The sequence below is a fragment of the Homarus americanus genome, unplaced genomic scaffold (genome assembly GCF_018991925.1).
Source record: "Homarus americanus isolate GMGI-L3 unplaced genomic scaffold, GMGI_Hamer_2.0 scaffold31037, whole genome shotgun sequence".
In the NCBI taxonomy this organism is placed as follows: Eukaryota; Metazoa; Arthropoda; class Malacostraca; order Decapoda; family Nephropidae; genus Homarus; species Homarus americanus.
Genome location: NW_024722227.1, coordinates 22,510,196 through 22,519,047, shown reverse-complemented (window position 1 = coordinate 22,519,047; position 8,852 = coordinate 22,510,196).

The window sequence follows — 8,852 nt, the reverse complement described above, 5'->3', positions numbered from 1 at the left end:
CCAACAGGTGCACACTTCCTAACCTAACTTAAACACTACTCTGGGGAAGCAAAGGTTATACCTGAGATCGGAATTATAAAGAAAAATTAAATGCATTAAAGGAATTAAATCACAGTATCACTCTGGTTTCACTTAGTGACACAACATTAAAAAAACAATACTATCAAAATCATTTAAGAACTATTACTACACACGTCAAGATAATATCAGTAACTGAAAAAATGGCACTAACTACACACAAAAATATTGTCACTATTATTGAGATGTTACTGGGTCCACCAATACCGGTGAACCATGCTTCACCCAACTCAACATACACCCGTAATAAGGGAGATAAAATGTTTCTCTTGGTATCCCCTAGACTCCTGGTCTCAGTGTGTGACCATTAATTGACTCAGATAGCCTCAGTGTACTCTCAGTGCGTCCATGGGCGGGAAGAGAGAACGCCCGCAGGTGACCATGGCCAGTAGGTAATGCATCTAGCTGACCGAGGACACTTGGTGTTGTGCACCCACATGGTAAGAACTGATCACCCAATGCTGATGCTGATCCCGTGTCGTTTTAGTTGTCGGGAGCACTCGTTCACTCAAGAGATCCTTTGCTACCCCGCTAACCAGTGACAAGCCTACACTGATCGTTCCAACCGCGGCAATCGTCAATCCTCAATCGTCAACGGCAGTCTCAAACGACAGTCAATCTCAATCTCTCGCCGTCAAGTGGGTTCTGACGGAACCCTGAAATTAACTCACTGTTAGCTCTTAATAACTTTATCACTGCCCTATCTAACCCCTATCTGAGATCGAAAGAGACTTACTTGTTATACTGCAATAGCGCACACAGGTGACTAGACCACGTGACTATTTCTGTGGACGGACGCGCAGGGACGTCCTGTTGGTCCGATTGCTTTCGCGTGACTGAAGACCAGCCAGCCTTGCGTCTCCCCAAGGCGTTAGCTTAGGCCTACGTGACATATTTTCCGCCTAACTAATAACTTTCTTGGGACACCCGTAACATTATTCAGACTGATAAACGATCTATATTAATTTCAAATTTACTAATAGTCCCTTAACTTCATGAATCGCATCATTATTTATTCCGCAAACTACATTCAATATCGTATAGGCCCAGTTCCAAAAGCTCTCACTATGTGGAGGAGCGCTCTCTTCCCTCAGACGACCTTGAAAACTCAGAATCGCCAATGGTCGGCGTTTGAAATCACACTCAAGTTTCTGAATATTACAATCAACCCCCCTAAAAAAGGACAGCACTCTCCTCATGTGCTGAGAAAAACATGCATACGACCCCCCTAAAAAATTGTTCTAAGAAACTGCACCGCATACCTGCAACGTGCTAAACGCAGCATTTCCGTCTACTCTTCTCTTTTTCTCCCTCCCGCTAACATATATATATATATATATATATATATATATATATATATATATATATATATATATATATATATATATATATATATATATATATATATATATATATATATATATATATATATATATATATATATACATATATACATATATATATATATATAACTTCTCACTTGACTTGGGGTTTATTGATTACTAGAAGGAAATTGCAGTGGAAGCGCCCCTTGGGGAAAAAACCCAAACCAGCACAAGAACACATAAATTTACTAACAAAAGAATTCTCCGTGACCAGTGGAAGGATAGCGTCTGTGATTGGGATGAATGAGACACACTATAAAACTTAGACACTTATATTCCCTCTAACACTATAGACACAATCAAATAATGGTACACCAACAAATGCGCACCTTTTAACCTGAACTTAAAACACTACTCTGGGGAATAAAAGTTATACACGATTATGAAATTATTAGAAACTCTGACAATGCCTCATTAGACAACACTAGATTCAAAGTATTAAGAATTTTTGCTTGCACACATGAAACAGGCCTTAAGTCTTTCAACAAAGTAACATCAACCACTGAGGGAATGGTATAAAAAATAAGAAATTAACAACTCCCCCATGAATAGGCCTAAAGGGCACTCAATAGAATTATGTTACACCAACAGTTGCAGGCCTTAAGGGTTTTCAACAAAATAATATCAATTACTGAGAAAATGGTATTAAAAAAATAAGAAATTAATAACTCTACAATGAATAGGCCTTGAGGGCACTCAATAAATTTATATTACCCCAACAGATGCACACCTCCTAACCTAACTTAAACACTACTTTGGGGGACAAAGATTATACCTGAGATGGGAATTATAAAGAAATCTCAAATGCATTAAAGGAACTAAATCACAGTATCACTTACAACAGAGAGGAGGAACCTCATCTGAAAAACAGTTCCCTCATTCTCTGGGATCAATTAGTGACACAAACATTAAAAAAAAATACTATCACATTTATTTAAGAAATATTAACTGCACGCAGCAAGACAACATCAGTAACTGAAAACATTGTATTAATTACACATAAAAATATTATCACTATTATTAAGAAGTTACTGAGTCCACCAATACCCGTGAACCATGCTTCCTAACCTAACACATAGATTCCACATGCACCCGTACTTTTTCAAGGCACAACCAACAGGCACCCTAGTTTAAGGCCCAAACCAGTCTTTCTCAACATTGGAAAATGTACCTCTAAGTTCCACTAGACTCCTGGTCCCAGTAACTCCTGGTCCCAGTGTGTGACCCTGAATTCACTCAGCTGGCTTCACTTCACACTCAGTGCATCCATGAAACGGAAGGGAGTGAGCCAATCAGACCATGTACAGTTGAGAGAAGCTTTATCTTCCCGTTAGTAAAAGGTCTTCACTAAGGTGCTTGAAGATATGTGGTATTGTGAGCCAGTGCTCGTGGCAGTATCCCCCTCCCATGGGTAAATCGAAAAAAATCAAGTTTTCCAAAAATAATTTTTAACCTTTCAAAATGATAATAAAATAAAAATAAGTAAGAAAAACTATATATTGACCTTCTAGAAACTTCCCTGGCTGCCCGGAGGGAGGTGGGAGGGGGGTAGGGGGAGATAAGGAGACGGTGTTGGTTTGACAGCTGACACTCTTGGTCCCTCCGCACTTAGCAGCAATTTTAGCTCGCCTTTGTGTCCGAGGTGGCCAATAATGTATATATTTACTGATTTTAGTACTTAGTTGCAACAAATAATTAATTTAGAATATTTTATTTGCATTATTTTTCTTAAAAGTGCTTGGCAACACTCACAGTCGGTCGCCAGTCTGCCTGGCTGTGATTGTGTTTAGTAGAGCAAGTAATGCATAAATTAATAATAATTCCACAAATAAATACATTTATAACACAATCATAGCCTTGTTTTACAGTAATACTACCCTACAATAAAATTACACTACTTTTAGCAATATTACTTTGATACAACATGATAAAATATACAAACAATGAAAATGAAACAAACAAAAGTAGGTAATTATGTTCAGGAAGCTTCCCTGTGGCTAAGCGTGTGGTGTGACAGGCAATAGTCACACTGGAACCTGCTAACCTGTGCTGGGCATTTAAACAGTGGCGGGAATAGGTGGACGCTCTGGAACGTCACCCAGGACACGTCGTTTAATTGACGCTAGCTACAGTCCTCTTACAGGATTCACCAAGGCCTTACCTATACTGTTAGACTTGCTCAACAAATACAGGTTAGCCATAGCACTTAAGGGAGAACCTCTGGGACTGACCCACCTTGTTCAACACCACATTAACGTGCAACCCGGCACTAATCCCATCTACATACCTGCATACCGCCTCGCTCATTCACAGAGAGCAACGAGCAACGGGCCTCCAACAACCATGTCACCATCAACCATACCAAGACCATGGTTATGCACATCAACCTCTCCTCCGACATTGTCCCACCTCCTTCCATTACTTTAGGTCCGAACACACTCCAGGTTGTAGATTCCACGAAGCTCCTCGGCGTCACCATAGACAACAAACTAAATTGGAAACCACGCGTCAGTGAAATTGTCAAATCCTCCAGTTTCCGTCTCCACCTCCTCCGCCGACTCAAGTCCCTCGGAGTTCCTGCACCCGAGCTCCTCAGTGTTTACTCAACATTCATATTTCCCAAGCTCACCTATGCCTCCCCTACCTGGTCTTCCTCCCTAAATGCCACACAACGTAAACACCTAGAAAAAGTGCAAAAGAGGGCATGCAAGATTATTCTCTCCCCTTCCTACTCCACATATCAAGAAGCGCTCAACACACTGACCCTTTCGACTCTCATTGACCATCACCACGACCTCATCTGCAAATTTGGTAAGAAGCTTCTACACCATCCTCGACACCGGCTCCTACTACCACCTGAGATCCCTAGCCCGAGAATTGCTGTTCGTCACCACAACCGCATCCAGCCCATACGTGCACGAACTGATCGCTATAAGAACAGCCCAGTCCCAACCATTGTAAAAATTATCAATAACTTGTAATAAACCAGTGTATTCACTCCCAGTAAATACTACTTCTTGCACTGTCACTATGTGGAAATGCACTGTAGTTTGAGCTTTTCCCCATCTAGTTATTATATATCTTATTTGTATCACTTATGTTACTTGTATATTATTTGTAATTAGAAACCCATTCCCCAAATATGTAACTGTATATTTTCAGCCTTCTGGCTGCCAAGCTCTTTCAATAAACCCTTAATTATTATTATTATTATTATTATTATTATTATTATTATTAGACAAGTGTGCAGAGGACATATTGCTCAAGGAGTAATACAAGCATCTAATTCACCTTGGAATTTTCCATTGTTACGTGTCCCAAAGCCAAACGGTTCCTGGAGGCCCTCCATAGACTATCGTCGTCTTAACAGAGTCACTATCCTCGATCGCTTTCCAATGCCTGTGTTTGGAGATCTGTTGAAGAGTCTAGGACAGAGTAAAGTTTTTTTAACCTTGGACTTGCTATCAGGTTTCTGGCAGGTGTCATTGGACGAGGAAATTCGACCCTCAACGGCCTTCAGTACACCCTCGGGACATTGGGAATTCCTATACATGCCTTTTGGACTACATAGTAGCCTGATTACGTTTTCTAGGTTGATGTCAAGTATCTTTCGTTCCATTTTAGGCTCTGCAGTCCTAGTGTACCTGGATGATATAATTGTCATGTCTCCAGACGTTTCCTCACACCTCGTAACACTGGAACATGTGTTAGCTAAACTGCAAGATGCTAATTTAAAGTTAAAATTGTCCAAATGAAAGTTTTTACAACCTAGAATACAATATTTGGGGCATGTGGTTGATCAAGACGGAGTTAGCGATGATGATAGCAACGTTGAGGCCATCTGTAAATATCCTACTGTATACCACAGTCTGCAGATGATGTACACTCTTTCATTGGTATGGAGGGTTTTTATCGTTCCTTTATACAGGGGTTTTCAAAAATAGCTCTTCCTTTAACTGATTTGCTTAAGAAAGATGTACCTTTCCAGTGGGAAGAACAGTAACATTGTGCCTTTGTTGAAGTGAAAGACCGCCTTACTAGAGCACCCATCCTTTGCTTTCTAGACTTTAAGAAAACTTTTATGATAACCACAGACGCCAGCTACAGTGGGTAGGGCTGTGTTATCACAAGAGAATAAAGGAAAGCAACTCCCAATAGCATATGTTAGTCTTACCCTCTCTTAAGCAGAGAAGAACTACAGTGTTACTGAGTTAGAGGCTTTAGCTGTGTTATGGTCTTTAAAGAAATATCGCGATTATGTTTATGGATATCCATTGTTGTAACCTCTTGTCAATTTGTTTAACACTAAAGAGTCGACAGGAAAGTTCGCCAGATGGTTTCTCACTATTCAGGAGCTCAAACCATTACACAAGTACTTAGAAGGAAAGAATAATTTTGTTGCAGACGCGTTATCTAGGCATGTTGCACTAATGCATGTGCTTCCTTCAATTAATGTTGACCGAATACATGCAGTGCAGGAAGCTGATCCTATGTGGTCACATATATTGTCTTATGTAAAGGGTAGTACGCCTAATTTAAACATTAAACCTTCTGTTCCTGCGCATGAATTTGTTGTTCACAATAATGATCTTTGCCTGCAAAGCAATCTTGGAGCTCCTACCCGTACTGTAACTCAGTTAATCATACTTGCTCCGCTTGTACACGAGCTACTAGTCCTCATGCATGACACTCCACAGCTAGCTCACCCTAGCAAGGACAGATGTATTAAACAAATGCACTTGAAATACTTTTAGCCCAAGATGGCTAAACGAATTTCAGAGTATGTGGAAAATTTTCAAGTTTGTAATGAGAATAGAGGTACTATGTTAGAACCTCTCACCATTCTCAAATATCTTTCACCCTCTCGACCATGGGAGAAGGTTAGCATGGATGTTTTAGGTGGTCTAGTACAGACTCATCATAATAATAAATATATTTTAGTAATGATAGACACGTTTACACTTACTGTGAACTAGCACCTTTCCCTGATAAAAGCTTTTAAGAGTCTATTCTCGAAAGGCATGCCACTCCTAGCATTCTACTTACAGATAACGGAGGCAAATTTAACAACGCGCTATTAACTAAATTATGTGAACTGTATCACATTTATAAATGTAATATCACAACCCATCATCCTGCAGCCAACGGGATGGCTGAACGGCTTAACAGGAAGATTCTTAATCATCTTCGTACGAACTTGGATTTTACTGACAGGAATTGGGATGAGTTTATGTTTGACGTACAAAGTTCTATTAACAGTTCTTATCGTAAATCCATGGGTGACACACCTCACTTTGCGCTCTACAATTATGACAAACGACTTCCATTCGAGTTTGAAGTAGGGAGACAGCGAATTTTCGGTGATGATTTCATTGGCAAACGGTATCGGTCAGTCCAAACTAATTCATCAGCAAATTACGCATGAGTTAGAAAAAGCGACTAACGCCTTCACCGCCGAACGCAATAAAAGTACACGACCCATTGGCGATGTCGTAGGTCGTTTAGCGATGGTTAAAAATTATGTAAGATCCAAAACGGACCCTATGTTCGTCGGTCCATATAGAATTATGAAACACAAGTCAGGTCACAGCTACCAGTTGAAACACATAAAAACAGGGGAAACAAAGAATGAACACGGGACAACCTCTGATGGTTACAAGTGTTCCCTGAAGAATGCAGTGATGGGTAGGGAAACACTGGGTAACACTGAAGTCCGTTTATTATGGATGAGAGAAATACAAGTGGTGACTAGCGTGTGCCATGCACGGCTCACACAGTCAGACTGAGACTGCCTTGCCATATGGCAGCCTCGGGGCAATGTTGCCACATAACACGTGCAGTGTTGCCACGTAATTATATATATAAATGCTACTCGGCACAGTAGCTTATTTACAAGGTTGCTACTCGACACAGTAGCTTAGATGCATAACCTACATCTCCCTCCCCCCTCACGCTCATAGTCTTTGTCTTGAGCGGACTTCTTAGTCCTAAGTCGCTCCGAGCGTCGAGGTGCACTGTGGGGCGGATCCTCGTGAGGTGTAGGTGACTCGTCCTCGGTCAGGGGGCCAGGAGCAGGGGGTGGGACTGGCCGGAGGAAGCGGCGGTTCCTCCACCAGACACGGCCGCTCGGCATCCTGACCTTGTAGTCCCACGACCGGCCGACGCCCATCACTATGCCCACCTTGTCCCAACGTGTCGTCGTCGGGTCCTGGACGCGGACAAGGGCACCAATCTCCAGTGGCTGAAGAGGGCGGGCAGGTGTCGTCATACCAAGCCTTGGCGTCCTGGGCACGTGAGGCGGCGCGGCGGTCGCAGCTCTCGGCTCTGGTCTGCCACTCCTTCGCAAAGGCCTTGGCGTGTGCAGGAACTCAAGAGCGGAGAGGGTGACCATACAGGATCTGGGCAGGGGAGCGTCCTGTGTGGGTGGGAGTATTACGTAACTCCAGGAGTCCTTTGTCAAACGCCTCACAGTCTATGTTGCCTGAAGGGGCCACCTTGAGGATGAGGTGCTTGACTGTCTTGACCGCAGCCTCAGCATGGCCGTTTGACTGTGGGTAGTGGGGTGTTGACGCGATGTGGCGGACTCCCCAACGCTCCAGGAATCCTGTGAAGTCCCGGCTGGTGAACTGTGGCCCACCGTCTGTCCGCAGACGTACGGGGACGCCGAGGTCACGAAAGAGGTGCCGGAAGTGGCGAATGGTGGCCGCGGACGTCGTGCCCGAGCCACAGATTACCACCACAGGCCAGCCAGAGAGTCAGTCGGCGACAAATAGGAAATGTTTCCCAGCTGTGCTGAAGAGAATCAGCAGACACGGACTCGAAGGGCCTGGTGGGTTCGTCGTCGCACAAGAGGGGCTCCTGCTGTTGACTGGGCTGCATGATCTGGCACGGCTCACAGGCACGGACCGTATTGACGATATCCGCGTCAATGCCGGGCCAGTACACAGCCTGCCTTGTGGGGCGCTTGGTGGCCTCTGCTCCACGATGGCTGTCGTGTAAGTGGGCCAGAACGCGATGACGGAGAGCTGCAGGGACGACCACAGGGCACCATACAGGACGAGGTCCCCATCTGCGTAGAGGTCCTCACGTATCTTCCAATACGGGCGTAGGGCGTTGTGGAGGTCAAAACGGTCGCGAGGGAACCCAGTCCTCACACTCTCCAAGAGCTGAGTGTAGGAGGGGTCGTCGCGTGCCACGGTCTGTAGTTCCTCAAGGGCCAGATCGCTGTCGGGTGGCGACACTGAGGCCTGGGTGCTGGCGAGGGACTGTACGGCCTGCAAGGTGACGATGGTGCTGACGGAGAAACCGGCCTCGGTGCTGAGCATCTCGTCTTCAGGTGTAGGGCGGCTGACTGGGGAGCGGGAGAGGGCATCCGGGATGCACAACTCC